This window comes from Hermetia illucens, chromosome 1, assembly GCF_905115235.1.
Source record: "Hermetia illucens chromosome 1, iHerIll2.2.curated.20191125, whole genome shotgun sequence".
Lineage (NCBI taxonomy): Eukaryota > Metazoa > Arthropoda > Insecta > Diptera > Stratiomyidae > Hermetia > Hermetia illucens.
The window spans coordinates 207,397,801-207,420,911 of NC_051849.1; the positions used below are offsets into that span (position 1 = coordinate 207,397,801).

General features: G+C 43.6%; 1 protein-coding gene across 2 annotated transcripts in view; it reads left to right on the top strand.

The window, feature by feature from the left end:
- Nucleotides 1–55: 55 nt before the first annotated feature.
- The window catches only part of LOC119646889 (kinesin-like protein CG14535), a 292,589-nt gene continuing 269,533 nt past the window's right edge, over nucleotides 56–23,111 (top strand). For both annotated transcript variants that reach the window (XM_038047525.1, XM_038047526.1), the window contains exon 1: nucleotides 56–773. The gene's annotated coding sequence lies outside the window, so the exon portion shown is untranslated. The remainder of the gene's footprint in view (nucleotides 774–23,111) is intronic.

A 23,111-nucleotide genomic window follows, 5' to 3' on the forward strand; every position in this document is an offset into this window, starting at 1 on the left:
GCTTGAATTCGCCATAGTAAACAAACGAGTCAGTACACTTTCAACTTTCGTTCCGAGAGGGTAGTCTGATGGTAGCAACACTATTGGTTCCACTCATTCGTCTTGTGCTTCCATGCGAGTGCATATGCGCGCGGTGCATCAGTCGCGTGGCCGGTTGAGTGCATGTTTTCCAGTATTTTGGCGGGCATTCTTGTCGGATGAGTCGTTCGCGAGATGAAGATACTTTGGACGGAATAGATTGTTTTATCCTTTCCTGAGTAGATTCGAGGCTTCTTAGAGATGAGTGATTGAAGGCAGCATACCTGTTGCTGAAAAGGACTATCGCGGACAGAACTTGTGGGTTAGTCACTAATGAGTATTGTCTTGTATTCGCGGTCCATTGTTTCATCCTCTGTTGCATTGGTGCATGTATTCGGATCCAGATAACTTTTTATGGTGGTTATCACCGTACTGAGGTACATACATTGTTATTTGTCGCTGAAGAAGTAGAAAAAGTGAAATTGGCCAGCGAAAGTCCGGGTTGGCTGCGGAGTGGATAGTGATAGAGTAGCCCCACGTCTTCAATGTATCTATTAGCCTAATGTGCAGTGTAAACCCCAAATCTAAGATAGTTAAGTAGATTCAAGTGTGCTTACTTGATTATTTCCCTGTTTACCCAATTACTTAAGCAAATATACATGTTATGACTGGAAGGTGTTAATTCACATGGAATACAGTAATTATTCTCAAGGAGAGCGCCGTTCGCCATTCGTAAGAGGATACACGTATTTAAGGTAAAGCATCCTTGGTTCTATGATTTCATCTATTTTCCTTCTCCTTCCTCCACTATTTCCAGATACTCCAAACTATAATTCGTGTACGATGTAGTGATAGTACTTTTTTTATCTCTCCCATGAAAATTATGATTTCACGCGAAAACAGGAAGTCATATAGTGGCTTTGATGAAAATTATGATATGACGAAGAAGAAGCTCTTGGCTGGCTCGTTTGTGTATTTTTCTTTTGGTTTTTCGTCGGTTTTCTCTGTTAATTAGAACAGGATGCTCGTCTGATTTTCAAATAAATAAATATAATTTTCTGGGGATTTAAGTGTACATTTTGGAATTTTTTTAGCATTTTAGTAAAAGATGTACTTGTACTGGGTCCTTCATTTGAACTGCTCGGAAAACATGAGATAATCACTTTAATTAAAAATGCTTTTTGGTTGTTTCATCGGAGAGGTCTGCTGGCGTTCCAGTGTTTATGGTAGAGATTCATAGTTGAAACGATCCGGTCTGGATACGTTCCAAAATACAAATTTTTAAAAGATTTTCTTGCAGTTGGTGTAGATAATGGCATAGATTTCCTTTATTATGGTAAATTATAAGATTCTTTTGTAAATTTTGGCAGATGGTCAGGCCCTAAAAATAGTGATTTGTAATTTGGTTGGGTGGAAGAAAATGAGCCAGCGTGGGAGCTTATTTTCAGTTATTGCAATTGAGAGTACCATCTCATCTAACAGATTCGTTTGTACTTTGGTTAGATGCTGCTCACTGCGTAATGGCCCAACATGCAGCTATCCTTAATTAGGACCATTGTGTTTCAAGAAGGAATGTGAGACTTCAGCATCATTCAAATTTGACGAAAACGAAATTTTTGTTTAAGCATTGAAGGGTCCTAAGTCCGCATTTACTTAATGTCGGATCGGACAAAATGGAGATCAACTTGTTTCCACTCTTTCTAGTCTATGGACTCTTCTTTTTGGGCTTAACACCCAAAGTTCAAAAATTAAAAGAGTATATGACCTGGTCGAAAGCGTATCCTGGTGAACACAAGTTTCGCAGTCTATCCCTTGCACATTTGCTTGACGACAGGGTCTTTGATAATTTCCTGCTCAGTCGAATGCCCTTGACCGCACTAGCATAGCTAATGGCGGGTATCCTGATTCCTGCTGAGGAGTCCTAAGTCCGCATGATGCCGGACTGGACCAAATTTACCAAAATAATATCGACCCATTCGTTTAATATTAGACCCAATGAATTAAGGAAAAATGTCACCTCTATCTTTGTTGCACTGAACACTTCAATTTTAGATGTTAACCTGGTTAAAGTCGTAGGAGCTGTTTTATTTGCCATGAAACAGCATACTCCTGTTGTCCTTATCACCCGACCCTACAAGTCAGTCATTGTTAATACTTAGTTAGTGGCCCGCTCATTATTTCATGTTGGTAACCAGCAGCCTACGCGTCTTCTCTAAATATATCACTCCCTTCTTCCTAGTCCTAAATAGGTTTCGTTCCTCAGTTTTTTGGTCCTCAATTTTACGAAATTTATCATGCGACCAGGTTGTCTTCGCATTTTCTGGACATCCTTGAAAAGTTTCTTCTCTGCTGCTACCCGGCTTGACTCACAGTAGAAAGTAGTGATGCCTGTGAATCATCGAACTCGGCTAAAATTTCCTGATACAAAATGCGCCTCTTGATCAGGAACACTTATTGAGAATATCTGTCAATCGAAGCTCTCTCGAGTGGCGGAAATTTAAGTACTTCTAGTGACATACTTAAACCTTGGGTGATCCGCCCGTTACCAACACAACATTTAATGATTGCCTATTATGCTCCCCTAATTTTGCTTGTGAGATTCTCTGAAATGATTTCTTAGCTGTTTTACATCTACCCCGCCAACCAAACCCTCCGATACATTCGATACTTTTTCGCCATATGAAACTCCTACTTCTGTTTTGAAACTCACTATCGCCGCCTTTATTTTCCCAAACAAAAATTTAACCTACTGGATTTTACCAACTGTGCTGCTAGATCGCTGAATGAAAGAAAGACTTACCCACATTTGGTCCTTGCTTCTCCGAAGCTGTTGATTTCACTGACCATACCGTGTTCTTCAAAAATCTTTGCTCACATAGCTTTCCACCATTTGACGTCTTATCTAAATGGTAGAGTAAGTACTGTCTTCTTCGACAACTACGTGTCAACTTCTCTTTCTCCAGAGCCCTTAAGGGTTCAATACGCAGTCCATTCTCATTCTAACTCTTCCTCAATGATTTTCCTTCCATATTTACTTATTTCTATCTTCTCTATATAGAGGATTTGAAACTATGAATGAAACCGTAAGACGTCTTCGTCTCCCTTTAATTTTCGGACCTTCGATGATAAGCCCCAAAAAAGGAGTCCGTGAACCAAAATAAGTGGGCGTAAATTGCTCTCCATTTGCTCCGGTCCGAGATCATGTGGATGCGGACTTAGGACTCCTCAATCTCTAAACAAAAACTATTTTCGTCTATTGACCATAGTGTGTAATAATAAGCAGACGTTTAATACCAGCAACCATTTTGAGTTATTTTCTCTTATAAGGGTCTTAACGTGAAGTTCGGCAGCAAGCTTTGATTTCATCACTCTGTTGGCATCCTCAGCTGAGCTTATGTGCTGCTTCATCGCTCCTCGAACTAGTTCAAGGATATTTATCAGCATTTCACTTCGTAAGCAATGTTTTCGAGTATACTTCTGCAGTACAGTGTCCTTATTATTATTGAGAATAATGTGCAACTTTAGTATATTCCCTACTTCCAGATATTTCAGCTTTATATCTGGTATTAAGTGTTCTCCCAGATGCCTCGACCTACTTTGCACAAGTGCCGGATACTGTCCCAGGACGTGTATAGGGGTTTCTTCGTACTCCTTACAAAACCTGCAGGCAGTATCCGTAGCTTCCCTAGGGGTTAGTTCAGCCGACAATGACTAGTGAGAATTCCCACTATGATTCGGAGGTTTTTTTTGCTGAGATTTAAGCAATCCTCTGTGCGCATGGGTTCGTATTCCCCAATAAGCACCCTGGACTGCTCTATCCCTGGTAGGCCCGCCCAGCATAGTTCCCTCAACCGTTCCTCTTCATTTCTTCGAGTCATAGCCATTAAACCATTTCCGATTCCACAGAAGGGTTCTGGCCCGTGTAAAGGAGTCCGTGCTCCCTTCTTGGCTAGTTCGTCCGTTGCCTCGTTGCCTTCCAACTCAGCATGGCCTGGAACCCAAAGTTTCCAGACCTTGTTGGACGAGGCGAGTGTATTCAGTCTCTCAAGTCATTCCCACACCAGTTTAGAGTTCACCTGGTTGGACCTAAGTGCCTTGATCATTGCTTGGCTATCGGTGAGAATAGGAATGTTCTGGCCCCTGTAGTTCTTTTGTAGATTAAAGGAGACGCATTTGTCTATGACGTATATTTCCGCCTGGAATATGCACCTGCCTATTAGCTCAAAGTACATTTTCTTTGGACCAATGACACCGGCACCCACTCCTTCTGCTGTGAGGGATCCGTCAGTGTACCAAGTAATCAGTATCTTAAGTTACTTCTATTGTGTATCTAGGACGAGTTTGGGACTTCACCATTTAGATTTTGGGTTAAACTTATTTTGAAAAGACGAAATTTGACCAAATAAAAACATTGTAGTAGAATTAAGAAAAAAATGTCATCTCTATCTCTTGCAACCGATACCTTAATTTTTGTTGCTATCCTAGTTACATTCATAGAGAAAGCTGTATTAGCTGCCGTAAAATAGCACATTCCTACTGTCCTTATCACCTTGTTAAGCACGCACGAGTCAATCATTGTTAGCATTTCACTTTCAAACTGCCTAGCGTCCAGAGCACCTTTCAAACTAAATTGTCCTGAAATTCATCCGGTGATCAAATAATGTCCCAAATACTGCATCAACTGCACCACTCCTAAAGTACAGATTGATTTTCCACCTCGCTCGAATCGCTGCGTAGGTATTAGTAGGTATAGTGGGCAACCATAAATACATTTTGTGCCTGATTCCGTGCAAACGTTGTTTTGCAAATGCTTCTCTTTTGCCGGTATCTAGTCGCTAAGCTAAATCAGTCCAATTGCACACACCATAGGCATGTACATGATACTGTGGAGACGCTGCAATTTATGAGTGGTCTAGTGGAAATTTTTCCGAACTCCTTACCGAAATAATCGTAGCACAACTTGCCACGACTGAGGAACTCGCCTACTTATCAGTATCAGGATGAGAGCCTGTCTGGTTACAGGCTGCAGCCAGCCGCTGATCGCACCGTTCAATTTTAATTAAATTAATTAACTAAACCATCCATTTCTTCTCCTTTCACAACTGGACCTCGGGCCGGTTACAGCAGAGTTTAGTCAATTATTATCAATTATTACGTGATTATAATTTAATTATTTATTACAATATATGTAATTAATTTTATTCAATTGACATATTAAATTCAATTGGTTAATTAACTAAAATTGGTGACCCCATCCCCAAATAAGTTTGCGTCTTTAGTTTTTTGGACCGAAGTCTTCCAAAATTCATCATGCAACCAAGCTTTCTTTGCGTTTATGACTTCTCGGAAAAATGTATTCCCCGCTGACACACCGCTTGACCCATAGTATTTTAGAAAATATTGATCCCTTAGGTGTGAACCATTTCACTTTAGTTGAAGACTCTTTCAAGTGACGGAAAATTAAGCACTGCTAGTGTCATGTCTGTATCTCGCGCTCCTCGACTTCACCGCGCATTGCCGGCATAAAATTTGATAATTGCATTTCATGCACCCCACATTTTGCAGGTAAGCTTCTCTCAAATTTTTTCTCATCTGCTTTTGCCTCTACCCCACCTTACGATCCCTCTCCCGATACATCTAATACTCTTTCAGCTTATTACTCTTCTATTCTTTTTTTCAACTCGGTCATTGTCGACTTTATTAATTTTTAACAAAAGTTTATCTGAAGGTACTTTTCCTGACAAGCGGGATTAGGCACGTATCATCGTTTAAAAACTACCGCCCCATTTACTACTTGTCTACAATTCTCGAGAAATATGTGAAAAAATCCGTCTGGTTTTATTTCGAACATCTCATTGCGAAGGAGTTAGACGTGTCAAAGAAGTCTTTTTGCCACTAATCCAATGAAGGGGGAAAAGACATACTGAGTTAACACTTCTCCAAAGACTTTGATTCTATTGACCCCAATCAAGAAATTTTGCTTACATGGCTTCCCAGCATCTGTTCTCTTGATTGAAAGCTTACCTCCGCCACTAGGCGGAGTAAGTAGAGTCTTCCGTTACTCGCTCCCTGTACCTTTTTAAAAAGAACACTTCCTATTCATGTTCCCTTGATCGTCTTATTTTGCTTAACACATTATCCCTTTAATAACGCAGATCCCTGACTGATTATCACGTCTTTTAAGCCAGCCATATATGCCCAGGTAGGCTATCAGGCCTGTGCTTTCCGCTATTTATCTGGCCGCCCTTTGAACTGAAAATACTGTTCGATATCAACCCGCACGGCACAATCAATTGAGCCCTGATAGTAGAAGGCGTCTGGCGTAGAATTCATATGGTGAACAGAACGGTCACTATGTAGACCGCCTGTCCAGCGAACGTCAATCAGCTGCGCCCTCTCATTCACATACCCGCTTGGCTAAAGGCCCTTTGAAGGTCCTTTGAGTACCAGCCATGCAGGCGTAATCCCGCGGTACTCTTTGAATATAGGTTGATTTGGAGACCACAATCAGTTTATACAGAGTGTAGTGTCAACACTCATACCAGTGGATACATAGCCTATCTAGCATCTCAATCGCAACTAAGGGATACGGCAGCCGAGTTGTACAGCGCAACTACACGCTTTTTGAATATTTTTTTTTAAGAATTGAGGGATCCTAAGTCAGCATCCACTTCATGTCCCAGTTGGGCTTGCCCGATATCAAATGGATACGAACGACACGAACACAATATTTCAGCTCTGACCAACCTTTGGCCCAAATTATTGACGAATTTACGCTCAATATAATTCAAAGTCATGTTTTGCGAATTCCATAAAGGAAACTTTAACCTCTGCACTTCGGTAACGCGGCTTCAAAAGCAGAGGTGAGGCAGTGTCTGGCGAGTTGTCTTTGACCTGGTACGAAATTGTAAAGTTGTCCTCACTTTCTATTCTACGCCCACAATGAACTCTGCTCGTGATATGGGCACAACCGCAATGAAACTCCCACAACTGCAAAAATAGCCTCCAGGAATTCCGTACAACATATGCTCTAGGATGGTCATCCCGATTCGTATGGTACCAGATAACATTCGGTAGGGCTTCATGGAAAGAGCAATTTCAGATGAGTCCTTTGCAGACTCGAGTCTGATCGCCCTCCTCGAGTACGTGCGGACCGGAATTTATTCAATTACAGGACCAAGTGTTTCACTTCTGAGAAACTCCTCAAATGGCATGGAGATGCTTTTCGCTGAGCTTGAGGAAGGTTGAAGGATGAAAATGCAACTTGTAATACAAAAATATCACATACTTGGCTCTAAAAGCATACTGGACACTGTCAAGTGTTTATGATGATTTTTGGAAGCACCATAGAGCATCGGCTCAATAAGGAGGCCAAGCCTAATAACTGCAGAAGTTTGTAACTATTATGGACTATCGCGAACGGTCAACAGGCCATCCCGAATTGACTGTTGTCACCAGCGAGTGCAAAGCTGCGTCAGAAAATCCAAATACAACCTCGAAAGCCTCATTTCGACGGGAAAACGAGATGGAAAAAAAGGCTCATCTGGCTTGGTAACGGCATGCCCATAATGCCTCCTCACCTGTCAGGTCGGCTACCCACGTATTATTGACAGGGCGTCTAGGGATTCCGCATATTATAACCACTTATACGTTTGGTTTGTAAGTGGTCTGCAAGAGTGACCATATAGTGATTGAGGTTGATTTGGACCAACTCCATTTTTCTACCAGATTTAAGGTCTTTCTGAACTTGGGGAACTGATCGCTTCACATAGTGTGCCTACTATCGATACCATCTTTCCCACTGTGCAACATTCATTTAAGGTGTCTGCCAAATTTCGGGGGAATGAGACCCTTTTCTGTCTGCATTAGTCAAATCGATTAACAGCATTTTTCCATTCTCTTTCTAAATGTCGGTAAAAGAAACACTTGAAGTACCTCTTTGAAGAGATTTGCATCTTGTATCTTAAACTGTCCTGCTAGGATAACCCAGATTTCTATCTTGCACTAGGTAGAAGTGTCTCACTTTTAAGGACACAACGCAGCATTCTTGCAAAGTAAAGTTTTGAATTGACTCCTGACGCTTTCAGCTTTGCTCTTAGTAGTTCTCTCTCCAGCTCTAGCATGGAATTTCCCTTTTGGTTCCTTTGGAACCTACTGGCACTCCCTCTCCCAGTCCTTAACACCGGCTTTTACGTTTCTTAGCATGTCTGCGTAGGACATGCTTCCCATCCTAATTTCCTTCTTCTTTTTGCCTTTTTATCACATCATTAATCCAACGGTCACTTTCCTTTAGATTGAACGTGGGCTTGTTTGCGGGTACTGGTGTTTCCAACAGTGCTTTTTCACCTAATGAGGTTTTTGCCCTCTTCCTTAAAATGTATGACATGTCATTTGGTTTTTTCGGCATTTTTAATGAGTCTGCCTGTTCTTCCTTCGTTTCTGATACCCTTTTGTTTCTCCACGTATCTATACTATCACTTATTTTGACGGCTTTCCTTGGATTCCATCTTACGACAGTAGTTGGATGGTTCTCACCATATTCTTGAATTCTTGGAATGCGTTATGCTTGTTATTAAAATCAGCTTACTGTCTATCTGTCTGTCTGTCTGTCCGTCACTCGCATTTTTCTCGGAGACGATTATAGCGATTGACGCCAAATTTGGTAGAAAGGTGGGAACTGTGAATGCCCACACATATAGTGAGTTACATCCTTTTACGTTGAATTTAAGGGGGAGGTCTCCATACATGCAAAAGGAAGGTTTTTCTTTTCATCAAATATGGGGTATCAAATTAAAGGCCTCAGTTAGTACTTTCTGAAGGCGGTTTTAGTTTTGACATTCGTTGGAAAGATGGGGAGTGTGGTTGAAAGTGATCATTTCTTTAAGGGGGCCATTCTCAGAAACTACCAAACCGAAAAATCTAAAAAAAATCAGGAGGCTGCCACTATATGGCGCCTGGGCTCCGAAATACCTTCCATACCGGTTTCTATTCAAATAAAGTTGATAATAGTATATTACTATAATTTTTCATAATCGGCTACAAACCCCCCTTAAGTTTAACCTAGCACCACGAAATTTTGCAGTGATGTAGGCTATAATGAAGAGCATGATCTTACTAAGTTTGGTGGTAATCGCACTTTTACTAATAAAGTAATAATACGTCAAAGTTGTTCCTTCTTTGAAAATTGAATACTATGAATGTCAATCATCATCATCATCAACGGTGCAACAACCGTTATCCGGTCTAGGCCTGCCTTAATAAGGAACTCCAGACATCCCGGTTTTGCGCCGAGGTCCACCAATTCGATATCCCTAAAAGCTGTCTGGCGTCCTGACCTACGCCATCGCTCCCTCTTAGGCAGGATCTGCCTGATCTTCTTTTTCTACCATAGATATTGTTCTTATAGACTTTCCGGGCGGGATCATCCTCATCCATACGGATTAAGTGACCCGTCCACCGTAACCTATTGAGTCGGATCTTATCCACAACCGGACGGTCATGGTATCGCTCATAAATTTTATCATTGTGTAGGCTACGGAATCGTCCATCCTCATGTAGGGGGCCAAAAATTCTTCAAAGGATTCTTCTCTCGAACGCGGCCAAAAATTCGCAATTTTTCTTGCTAAGAACCCAAGTCTCCGAGGAATACATGAGGACTGGCAAGATCATTGTCTTGTACAGTAAGAGCTTTGACTTTATGGTGAGATGTTTCGAGTGGAACAGTTTTTGTAAACTGAAATAGGCTCTGTTGGCTACCAACAACCGTGCGCGGACTTCATCATCGTAGTTGTTATCGGTTGTGATTTTCGACCCTAGATAGGAGAATTGTCAACGGTCTCAAAGTTGTATTCTCCTATCCTTATTCTTCCCGTTTGACCAGTGCGGTTTGATGTTGTTGATTGGTTGGTTTCCGGTGCTGACGTTGCCACCATATATTTTGTCTTGCCTTCATTGATGTGCGGCCCAAGATCTCGCCCCCATCGCCGCCTGCTCTATCTGGATGAAGGCAGTTTGTTCGTCTCGGGTGGTTCTTCCAATCATGTCGATATCCTCAGCATAGACCAGTAGTTGAGTGGACTTAAATAGGATCGTACCTCTTGCAGTTACCTTGCATGCATCACGGATCACTTTCTCGAGGGCCAGGTTAAAGAGGACGCATGATAGCGCATCCCTTGTCGTAGACCGTTGTTGATGTCGAATGGTCTTGAGAGTGATCCTGCTGCTTTTATCTGGCCTCGCACATTGGTCAGGGTCAGCCTAGTCAGTCTTATTAATTTCGTCGGGATACCGAATTCTCTCATGGCCGTGTACAGTTTTACCCTGGCTATGCTATCATAGGCGGCTTTAAAGTCGATGAACAGATGGTGCAACTGTTGTTCATATTCCAACAGTTTTTCCATCGCCTGCCGTAGAGAGAAAATCTGATCTGTTGCTGATTTGCCTGGAGTGAAGCCTCTTTGGTATAGGCCAATGATGTTCTGGACGTATGGGGCTATCCGGCCTAGCAAGATAGTGGAGAATATCTTATAGATGGTACTCAGCAACGTGATACCTCTATAATTGCTCCACTGTGTGATATCTCCCTTTTTATGTATGAGACAGATAATGCCTCGTTGCCAATCGTCAGGCATTGATTCGCTGTCCCATACCTTGAGTACAAGTTGATGAACCACTTGGTGTAACTGGTCGCCACCATATTTAACCAATTCGGCTGTAATTCCATCGGCTCCTGGCGACTTATGATTTTTCAGCCGATGAATTGCACGGACTGTTTCTCCTAAACTTGGTGGTGGCAGTATTTGTGCGTCGTCTTCAGTTGGCGGTACCTCCAACTCGCTGATATTCTGGTTGTTCAGTAGCTCATCAAAGTACTTAACCCATCGTTCTAATATGCCCATTCTGTCGGAAATCATATTTCCCTCTTTGTCTCGGCAAGATGAGCATGGAGGTGTATAAGGCGTCATCCTGCTGACTTGTTGGTAAAACTTCCGCGCCTGGTGCGGTTGCTCCCTGTACTTTTCTAGTTCACAGACTTGTTGGTTCTCCCAGGCTTCCTTTTTCCGTCTGTGAAGTCGCTTCTCCGCTCGACGGAGTTCGTGATAAGTCTCTGCGCGTGCCCGCGTTCTTTGAGAATGTAACATTACTCGGGATGCGGAATTCTTCCGTTCCGTTGCTAGCTTACATTCATCTTCAAACCAGCTGTTCCCACTCCTTTTGCGGCTGGGGCCAAGTATGTTTGTGGCCGTATCCATGATAACGTTCTTCAGGTGATTGTGAAGATCATTTGTTGATGCTTCATCTCCAGGTCTTCTGTTGACTGCAGTTATTGCGGCATCCATTTCCCTCTTATAGGCGTCGCGGAGGGTTGTGTTGTGGATGGTGTGTTCACTCTCACCTGATTGTCAGAGGGGATTCTATTTGGTATTGTTATTCGAGCTCGGAGCACCATGCCAACGAGATAGTGATCTGAGTCTATATTGGCCCCCCTATATGTCCTGATATTCATCAAGGCTGAGAGGTGGCGACGTTCGATCAACAGGTGGTCAATTTGGTTGAAAGTGGTTCCGTCTGGAGAGACCCACGTATGTTTGTAGACCGCTTTCCGCACAAACCAGGTACTTCCAACAACCATTTCCTGTGACCCTGCTAATTAAATAATCCGCAGTCCGTTATCATTTGTTTTTTCGTGTAAGCTATGGGAGCCAACGTATCACCTAAATACGGGCTCCTTCCCTACTCGGCTGTTAAAATCCCCAAGTATGATTTTGATATCACATTTGGGACAGGCTTCGAGGGTTCTACTGCCTTGTAGAAGGTATCTTTCTCCGACTCTCCAGTTTTCTCTGTAGGGGTGAACTTTAATGAGGCTTATATTTCTAAATTTGCATCGCAAGCGCAGAGTGTATAGCCGTTCGCTTATGTTTTCAAAGTCGATAACAGCAGGTTTCATTTTTGGGCTGACTAAGAAATCTGCTCCAAGCACATGATTTACTGCATGGCCATTGTAATATATGGTGGAGCGACTCTTCTCCAGGAAACCGGTCCTTGTCCAACGCATCTCCTGCAACGCTGTTACAGCAGCCTTATATTGGGACAGGGTATCGGCTAGCTGCTGAGCAGTATTTGGTCTGTACCGTTACCGGGTTCATCGTTGTAAGGTCGATCCTGTCCGAGGCTTCTTTTGTGGCTCCATAACAAAATTGTTTACCGTGTAGGTTTGTCAATCTTGCCCAACTCCCAACCTGGAGGACCACAGTACAATTTGTCCCCTTTTTAGGCGTGGGAGACTAGCCTTCATCCTCCTCCGTCTGCTACTTTTCTTTAAGAAGGAGCTCCGAGCGGTCACCACTTGGAGATGGAGGGTTTGGTAGTAGAGCTGCTGGTGTTGGTTCAGCAAGTGTTTCCCAGGTTTCATGCTCCATCGTGGTACCAATCCACGTTCCGCCTAAGGACCTATACTACCTTTTCATCACCATTGGATGCACCACGGATTCGTCGCCCTTCCTTAAATTTTGACCTACCCACTGCCACTTCCGCCCTCTAACAAACACAACTATCGTTAAATGGGCCGTTCGACGACTTAGATCATCGTTCAAGATTTTCTCAGGCCAGAGATCACCAATGACACGGGGGAGGCAAGTGTCGACAAAGCATTAGAGCTTTTGGGTAACAGTTGTGGTCACCTTCCCTGTGCTGCATGGAGAGGTCATTTTCGCGGAACAATCTCAACTTGATGCTGATGTTGAGGTATCTGCGTTTCAAAATTTTAGACAAAAAGCGAAGGCGGATCTAGCGTTGTTAATGATATTTACTTGGATTTTCTGCCCGTTGATGCAGATAAGTTTTATCTGTAATATACTCCAGAAAAATCGAACGGAACTCTACTTCCTTGCATGTATCGCCTACCATATAGAGATCTCTGTTTATCTTGCCAACCTTCTGTGATTTCCACCGTTTTCGATATTGTACTATCGTTATCGTCCAATCTCTAGCGTTACACGTCGGCTTAGGTTAACCTCCGCATCATAAGTCATACTTTTCGAAACTTGCCTTCAAGAATTATCTTCGTCAGCAAGTTAAAATGTTCTACTCCTGCAGATACACATCAAAGTATTTGATTAATTGCTGATTACGAAACAACCCATTTTTATCTACTTACGAGTATCAAACATTTTACAGCTCCATTTTACTATGAAGCAACCGCGATACGGGCAGGCGTGTATGGTAGATGTGCGTAAACAACAATTGTATGCCTAATTTCCTACTTTTAATTGTAGTCTTGACAACGGTCGTTGGGCGCAAGTGATACTACCAGTCGAGTAAGTGGAACCGATTAAATATAATACTCTGCTTCCATTTGGGTCAGTTTATCTTCAATTTATTGGCTATAGGTGCCCGAGGAAGCAGCGCCGAATTCCTTTCATTACAAGATGTAGCTCACATTGCCGGGCTGATAAGCGATCCCCCGATAGTGTTTTATCAGCATGTCACGGTTTTTCCACGACGTTTTCCAAGTTCCTCAAAGAATTCGACTTTCCCCTGGTCTTCTTCGAGCCAACAAATTGAAAGACATGAAAAGAAAATGATTACCCAGAACGGAATAATATTGATATGACATCATTTCGAAAAAGTACATTCGTCTTTCTTGTTAGTCTGGTTGACACAAGTCTTGATTACGTCTTAGATATTCAATTCTGGAAGCAAGCAAGAAAGCTGGCCCGAGGAGAGATGCATGCTAATGTGGAATAATAAAAGTCTTGAGTCAATAGTTTTCGATGTTTGATAACTTGCAGTTGGACGGAGTCGCTGAAGACTGCTCTTGGGCTCCTCATATTGAAGCGCAGCCTCGCCGGAGCCCGTTGTAAGTCGTCTCGCAAGACTTGTTCAGCGAATTCCTCCATTTTCTTTGGTTGTCCGAGTTAATTGATTATACTAGTTTTCGGAAATTACACGGAGATTGTGCGCTGTAAATGGCGTGTGTGAAGGGCCCAATTTCGAAATGTTAATAAAATTGGAGCTGAGTGTTCGAAATTGCTTCTGAAATTGAAGACAGTCTTCTTTGGGTAACAGTGGTTTTCTTTTAGGAAGTCATGTATATAGTACGTTTTGGCTTTGGTTTGATTTCCTCGGCTTTAACTAAGCAACAACTTTGTTGATAGATGAGTAATTGCAGCCATAATGCAACAATATAAACATCATCCCCACATGAGGAGCATGCAATCATCTCATCACATATTCCTTTTGTAACACAATTTCCCTTTTAAGGCCGTTTGCATATTTACCTTACCTTTGTGACTCCACCAGGTATTATTTAAGGAATTGGGTTCAAAGGAGCCTTTGCCAAAACTCAATGCCGGCACAACCAACGAAACTAATGCATCTTCCTTTTACACGACAATCAACAATGCACTGAATGCAACTTTATATTATTCCCGAGGAGGAGCGGATCATTCCAACGTCTCATTCTCCTTGTATGGTCTGGAGACGAGACGGAGCAAGCAATTATTTAAAAATTCCAAACGTTCGGTTGGACCCTTGTTAATGTCGGAAATATTTGAATCGAAAAGTCAGTCGACCACAGCCAATAATTTCGAGCTCTCAGCACAAATATGTCGAGGTTTGATGAGTTGTTCGGTTGCTGGTTGTTAAAATGTTGCAAACACGTAGTTCAACATAACTGACATTCAATGGGGCTATTTTGATTTGATATTCGGGGAAAGGATGTGCGGTTGGTTAATGGAGTGATTGGAATAGTTGGGAGTAAATGGTTGTAATTGTTACCAACATTGTAAGAACAGCAATGAAAGCTATGCAACTGGAAAGAGCGAATGGGAAAAATGTCCGTGAGCGTTGAATAAATTTGCCAATATCGTCATGAGCTCAAGCATGATATCGAAAAGATTCATTTCCCTATGAATATGGTTGCCTTCACCTTGGTCGGGAGACACCCACACCCCCGCGCCATCGCTTGCGATTACCTGCAGTGTGCTTCAGCTCCCTCCACGAGTTACCGAGAAGCTCCCACTCGTCCTCTACTGTTCTGTGCCAAGTGTTCTTGGGGCGACTCACTTGTTGTCCATCTTGGGAGAGTGGATTCCACTGCATGACATAGCCTACAATGCAAATGTCAACCTCCTTAAAGTGTGACCTATCCACTGCCATTTCCGTCTTCCTATCACGTCGCAAATGAACGAGAAGCCTGTGCGCCGACCAAGTTCTTCGTTTGAGATATTGCCAAGTCAGCGTACTGCGATGATACGATGCAGACAGGTATTAAGGAAAGCTTGCTGCACATGGTATTTTGAGTAATCATATTCATTCATTCGATTCATTCTGATAATAGCTATTAGTTTCCCTTGAATGCCCTTCGTACGTAGAGTACTCCTGATACACTTTCTGTTCACGTTATCAAAAGCTTTCTTGAAATCGATGAAGAATAGGTGCAGCGAAGGTCTAAATTCCTTGCACTGCACCAAAATGATTCGTAAGGTGTTGATGTGGTTAATGCAGGAGGATCCGGAGCGGAAACCAGCTTGCTCTCTGTCGAGCAGGCTTTCGCTATGTGCTTGAATAACTTAGCTATTATCTATATGCGATATCAGGGAGCATGCAGATACCCCTCCAATTCTTACACTCAAAACGTGTGCCCTTGATTGGAATTTAAGCGATAATCACCTTCTTCCACTCTCTGAGAAAGGTCTCGGATTCCTAATATTTCCGTGCGAGTGAAAGCAGCAGATCTGCTGTAACTGCAGGTGCAGCGATGAATTAATCTGCGGGGGGACCGGCAAACCCAGCGGCTTTACTCCGTTTGAGTGCATTGGTAGCCCAAATTATTTCTCTTCCGCTTAGACGAACAGTCCGTATCCGCATGTTACGGTAATCAACTATTTCATCGACAAGAAAGAGAACCTCGTCGGCTGTAATACGGTTATCACCCACGGGTGAAGTGTTCTTTCCAGTTCCTTCAGTTGTCCATCATCGTGGATGACAAGTCGACCGTAGACGGTCCTTCACAGGACCATCGAATGATTTGCGACTACATGTAAGCTCTTCCGTGATGCGGTATGCAGTTCTGGAATTATTTCAATTTACGGTATCTTTCGCTTCCCTGACTAGGGCAATAGCAATTTCTCTTTCGTTACGTCATGTACTACGCTGAAATTTTCGAAGTTTCGCTCAGTAACGGAGTCAGTAGAGCCTTTAACCCGTTCCGTTCATCGATTGCCTTCCATGATTCAACAGATTTTATGACGCCCCTTCGGAAGGTGGCCGACGACCTTTGCAACACCCCACAAAAGATCATGCTCATGCTCATCGATATTCTCAGGCGCGAGTAGATCTAGTTCTCCCACTGTTGAGCGTGGTCGTACAAGTGGTCGATGTTGAACTTAGAGGGTCGCAGATCACCAACCCTGCAAGAAGTAGCAGACGCAACATGCAAGCGTTCATTAAATGGTGTTCCCTTTTGAAGCCGAGATCAGTGCCTCTCTTGTTACGCATATCTAAAACAAAACTCCTAAATCTACTGCTAATCGCAAAGTGGTCTATCCGATTGCTCATGCGACATCGGTCAGTTCAAACCAAACTGACCAGTGGAAGCAGTAGGAATCCACAAACCTTCCACCATTACTGTTACGGTTGCCAAGACCGTGTTACACCATCATCTGTCCGAGCAAGGTATTGTCAGGCTTCCCTTTCCTTCAGTAGAAACTATCTCCGGATGGTTCAAGAGTGTGCAGTGCCGGGCTGGGAGCAGGTTCATCCCACCGACAAAAATCTGATTGCCTAATAAGGAGCAAACATATTTTCCATCGAAAAGCAAGATCCTCCTCCTAAGCAGGAAATCATTGTCGTCGAAATAGATGCATCAGCCATGCATCAGGGTCAATAAGAAAGCAAACTGCCGGAAGCAATCGAAGAAGCGGAAGTCCGTTGGAATCCTACTCAACAACCAATACTAAAAGACAATCCATATTCTGAACAAAATTGAGAAGGATAATACTACCGATGCCCCCGACGGGTGGGACGAAAAAGAGCTAGCTTAATACCGAACAATTGTTGTTGAATATTATATTCAACTAACGATTAGAAAAATAGCAAAAGGCGAGATCTATTGCTTTCGAACTTTACTGGTTTCACGATAAGCTCAAGGGAAGGAGGAGAGGAAAAGAAGCAAAGTTTGCCAGATCTCAGACGGGAAGCAGCCTCTGCGGAGAGCAATGCAACAACGGCTTGTTAATGGAATACGCGCTGCGATGCTCTTCAGCAATCTGATCAGAAGCCCCTTACGAGTGGCACAGCGGGTAACTCAGCTAGTGGCAGATTGGCGTTGAGTTCAGTCGGTCAGAGCTGGTTATCGAGCATATACTGGACATCAAATGGCAGAGGGGCAAGTATGTCTTGCTTCGATTCCTCCCATATGGTCCGTAGGTATCACATCATAGCATACGAGGACCAATCCTTCAGGTGTTTTCTCAGTTCATGCGTTGCTAAGATAAGCGACACTCAGGAAGGCATGAAGTTTTACATAGATTATTCCATGCGACGATATTCCCAGGAAGCCGTTTTACTTGCATCTATTTGTCGAGGATCCGCATGGAAAAACACAAGCTCGTGAAATGCTCACGCCTTCAAATCCCCAGTATCCTTATGAACGACTGGCTCGTCATTAGGAAAGAGGAACCCCAGGCGTGGAACCAGCCTTGCCTACCCTTTGAAACTCAATGACGATTTGCACCCAGCCGACGTCGCTAACCATTGTCCTAACCATTGTCAGATTGGAGCTGGCGGGAACGAAAAACGAGTATATCTCCCCAACTTACTTGGCTGATAGTATCCTATTAACTGACAGTGGGATCTTACCCATGGAAGGTTGGAGAATATTAGACCGGGAATATTTCTCGAATCACAACGGGATTCATTTCAATCTGAATCTCGCAGGAGAGGTTTGCTACACTTTCAGAGACCCTAAGGGGACCGCCTGGAAGAAGTTTGGCCGGGTTAACAGAACTAAACTTACTGGTGCTCTCAATGATAATATCCGCACGACAGACGAACAAGAGTCAATGGTGGGGCTCCTGAGAAGGCATTTGCGTTTAGAGTCCAATGCCAGGCAAAATTCTGGAAAAAAGGCATTGCCACTGTAGGAGAACAAATATCTATGCAATCTTAGGAGCCTAACCAGGGAGGTATGCAACATACGCTAGTGGCAGCCATATAATGACTACCTGAAAATATAGATCTATGGAAGTCTGGCGTTAGGACTGTCAGAAAGCGATCTTGGCTGGGTTTTGTGAGAACATCGGAAACATCAGCAATTCTCCGGGACGCAGTAAAATTCTGAAAAAAAAAACAGTAGCTCATTGTTTCTTGAAAAAATCCGATGGCCCCTTGGTACAATCATCTGCCGAGGCTGTTGTTCTAATGGTCCAGACGGATTTACCCACTAACAAAAAGGACTGGCAAAAAAGTACCACTGTTTCAATATGGAAAAAGAAAGGTAGTCCAGCAGAATGTTCAAATTGTCGTCCGATCCGGTTATTTTCCCATACCATGAAGATTTTTGAACGCATTCTTGGCAACCGTATTCGCGAAATCGTTGAAATAACCGTGAATCAAGCCGGATTTGTCAAAAACTGCGGAACTACTGACGCAATACACGCCGCGCGGTTACTCATGGAGAAACACCGTGAGAAGCATCGCCCTCTTTACATTGCCTTTCTGGATCTAGAGAAAGCGTTTGACCGTGTGCCACACGAACTCAGCTGGTATGCTTCACGACAACAATTAGTGCCAGAAGAACTCGTGCGCTGGGTTCAATTGACCTACCACGATCCGAAAAGTATGGGTTCGAAGTATGGCGAATGTGTCAAAACCACTTAGTGTCTCTGTTGGTGTTCATCAAGGAAATGCCCTCTCACCACTCCTCTTTGTTCTTGTTATGGACACCGTCCAACGTCTAGCGCCCTACACACTGCTTTTTGCAGATGATCTTTTCCTAGCATCTAATAGCAAAAATGATCTCGAGCAACTTGTTCAAAAATGGAATGATCGCCTCATGCAACACGGTCTGAAGTTGAATTTAAACAAAATTGAATTTTTGACGACCGATCCCCATGAAGCAGGCACAATCACAGCCACAACTGGTGTTCTTTGTGATCGACGTATCAACGAACGTCTCAAATCTAAAATTTATCGCAATGTCGTCCGTCCAGTCGCTCTCTATGGTTCTGAGTGTTGACCGACTATAAAAGACAAAGAACGGCGTCTTGCGGTAATGGAGACGAAGATGCTACTTTGGACTAGTGGCATCACATGTTTAGATCACATCCAAAATGAGGATATCCGCGATCGTTATGGGGTTGCATCGATCGTGGAAAAGTTGCGAGAGAGGCGTCTTCGATGGTATGATTATGCAATTCGTGCAAACGAGAATTCACTTGCCAAGATTGATCTGAACAGCGAAGTCGATGGTAAACGACCAAAAGACAGACCTAAACGACGGTGGCTTGATACGCTAGATGGGGATTTGAAAACCTCGAGATTGCACCCAGATCAGGCATTCGATAGAGCCAAATAGCGAAACCGATCCCGACGAGCCGGCCCCGGTTGTGAACAGGACAAAGGCTGAAGAAAAAGAAGAAGAAGAAAACCGTCTTGCAAAATTTAGCCCTAACCCGGCCGACGCTAAACTAAATTTTTGTTTAAGAATCGAGGAATTTCTAAGTCCATCCACTTAATGGCGAACCGTACCAGTTGGAAAACAACATGCTTTCTCGGTAGTGGTCCACAAATTCCTCATCCTTGAGCAATCAGCCCTGGACGAAACCGCAAGTCATATATTTTGCAACTAGGGTGCTTGCCCATGGATGAGGGTTCCATAGACCACAACCGAGAAAGCATGTTTCATTCCAATTGGTCCAGTTCGCCATTAAATGGATGGCAGACTTAGGAATCCCTCGATTCTTAAAGAAAATTTAAGTAATAATCATTATCAGTGCGCATATTTTGGTGCAAAATGTCACATCCAGCACCAATGTAAAATTTCGGAGGATCTTGAAGTCTAGTGAGTCCTAAGGGGTTTTACGTGAGTGGCATTCGTACGCACTATGATCGGAAGGCGGAAGTGGTAGTGGATAGGTGACACATTAAGGAGGGGCGACAATTGCATTCCATGCTACGTCATGCATTAAAATCCGTACTGTCAAGATGGCCGTCGCCTGTGCGGCACTTGGCGCAGAATAGTAAAGGAGGAGTACGAGCGTCCTGGGAAATCGCGGAGGTTGACGCGCTACACCGCACTAAGGGAAACGGCAACCATATACATTAGAGTCAGATGGCTTTGAGTGTGGCTTCCAGCCCTTGCTGCCTAATGAACATAAATGCGTTCGCGTGACCGTCAACTGAATTCTAAAAAATGTGGAAATTCGATATCGGCTAGGAGTAGGTTCTTCGAACCATTTGCCTCATGATCACATTTCAGGAGCAAACATATCCGAACATCTGAACCGAAACAAGAGTTCGGCGACCATTCTCCTTGCGTTGAAAAAGGTTCTAATGGGACCCCAAACCACGGCAGAACCTCATATATCGTCAGAGGAAAGTTAAGTCTCTAGTGTCCAGCTTCTGAATATTTCGGGTGTGTTTAGTTTCAATTAGGATCTCTACGCTGATGATTGGTCTACCCAGGGTAGCATTTTTCCCGGGTTACTAATGGATCCAAAACATAGATTCAAGTTTTAAATAAAAGCAAGAAGCTAAAAGAAAAAGAGGTTCCAATGCTAGCCGCATTATGGGAAGTTGAGCTTCCGGTATCCAGCCAGAAGACAGCCCTATGATAAAGTCAAGAACAAGCACCTCCAAGAGTGCCATCCCCCTCTTGGACTACGCACTGGTGGTTTGCAGCTTGGAAGCCATTACCGTCGAACTGAACGTATCCTACATTAGTACCAACAAGAATGTCAGCTACCGAAAGCCCATAAAGTAGTGGTAGTCCACTGAGTTGATATCAAAAGCTCATCCAATTCTGAATAATTTTCAGAAGAATAAGGTGGTCGGTACTGTCATCGAAAAGGAGGTTGCTCAATCAGAACGGTTGCTGGTGGATATAATAAAAACGCTAGAAAAACTAGTAAAATGAGATAAATGCCGCTTTCAAAAGCAAACGAGAGCAAAAGGAAAAAAGGATTCAAGGACTTTTATGCCAAGCAACCTCAACAAACAACGACCCCTCCCTAGGCAATCCGCGGGTATCACTCCATAGAATGTCAGGACTACTACTTCAGGGACTTTCCCAGTTCATACTTCACTATGATCAACGACGCCTAGCAGATGGTAAAGCTCTAGCCTATCCCGCACGGTGGGAGCCATGGACGACTGGTTCAGGGTGGAAAACCGACGGCTGCCACCCCTTCTTAGCCGGATAAATAGAGTGCGTTTGGAGGCAATGGGAAACGGCGGACTACAGAGCGTGGTTCGAAATCAGGAATGCAAAGGTCAAAGTGTTCCCCTCCTCGAAAACCACAACTTGAACCTATCCAATGCCGCTAACCAACTCTCGGACGGGATAAAGATAAAGACCATCTGAGGTCCCCCACCCAAGCAGATCATGCTAAAAAAACACCATGTAGCACTCAAAGTGTATCCTGGCTAACCGATTTAGCACTTCAGCAGGATGACATCGAGGTCGCACTAATAATAGGGCCCCGGATTGAAAAGGCCGGATGATCAACGAGCTCCAAAACAAATATTACAATGTTTTCCTCAGCATTTGAGACTTTGATCGGAACTGGTGTATAGCATGCATCTTTGTCAGGAAGAACCTCAACGCCTTCCTGTATGCGGAATTGGGTTCTAACAACCTAACCGTATATACAGTGTATATCTTCTGCGCTCTCCCTACTATCTGACAATGGGATCTTCAAAGTTTTGGGATCCTTTGCATCGCAGCTAGAAACTTTACAACCTGAATCCCGCTGTAATGTTTCCTACATTTTCAGAGATTCCACGAGGGTTGACAAGCAGAGGTTTGGTTAGGTTAACTGAACTGAATTTACCGCTTCTTTCAGTGGTAACATCCGCCCGATAGATAGATTAGAGTCACAGGTCGGGGGTCTAGAGCAGGGATATGAAATTTCCATTAGAGTCTCGCGCCCGGGAAAATGCAGTAGAAACGCATTCCCCCATGGTGGAGCGAAGATCTGTCCAATCCCATAAGCAGTCTGACCGTATATAAATCTGGGTGAACAGACAGTACAATGTCAGGTATGCCTAAGGAATAGCGAGGGAAGATTATTCCTTGGATTGTAGAGATTTATCGGGGCTGTATTTTGCTCGGGAATGCACAGGACAATTGGAGGCGCGGGCAGATGGTTTTCATACAGAAAGCTAGCAGGCTAGGTCATGAGTCTCCGAAGGAATATTATCCAATCAGCCTCACTTCTTTTGTGTTGAAGGCTCGAAGTGCGTCCTGTACATTCACTTGCGATAATGGAGAGATTGCCCTTTACGAAATCCCAACACGCCAATTTCAAGGGTAAATCAACAAAAACGGGTTTTTAGGCGGTAAGTAGCATGATTAAGCGATGTTTACACTTTCTGGATATAGCATTTATACTGCGACAGAGCCGTACGTCAGGATGAGACAAGTCACCGGCATACGTCACCATCTCATCTTTAAACCGCTTCTGTCCAATATTCATAAAATTTCGCCCTTGGCCCACTGTCAACAGAGCTAGCCCCATCCTGTAGTGTGCTTCTGCTCACAGCTCTGGTCAACTGGCTACCTTCCAGATCCGACTGGATAGTCCTGGATCCTAACATGGATATTATTCAATGCGAAAGATGCCCTTCCAATCTAATACTGACCAAGGCTTCCCCGATTGCATCGGTACTAACGTTGTTGAATGTTCCCCCTATATCCAGAACGGTGGCTAGAATATACTGCTTGTACTGTAGTGACCGTTATATCGTGGTAATTACCTCGTGGAGAGCGGTTTCTGTGGATTCGCCTCTGAGGGAGGCGTACTGAGACGCAGACTCATGGACTCATATAAAATGCACGCGTGCGCATCTCCAAGACGGCGGTACGT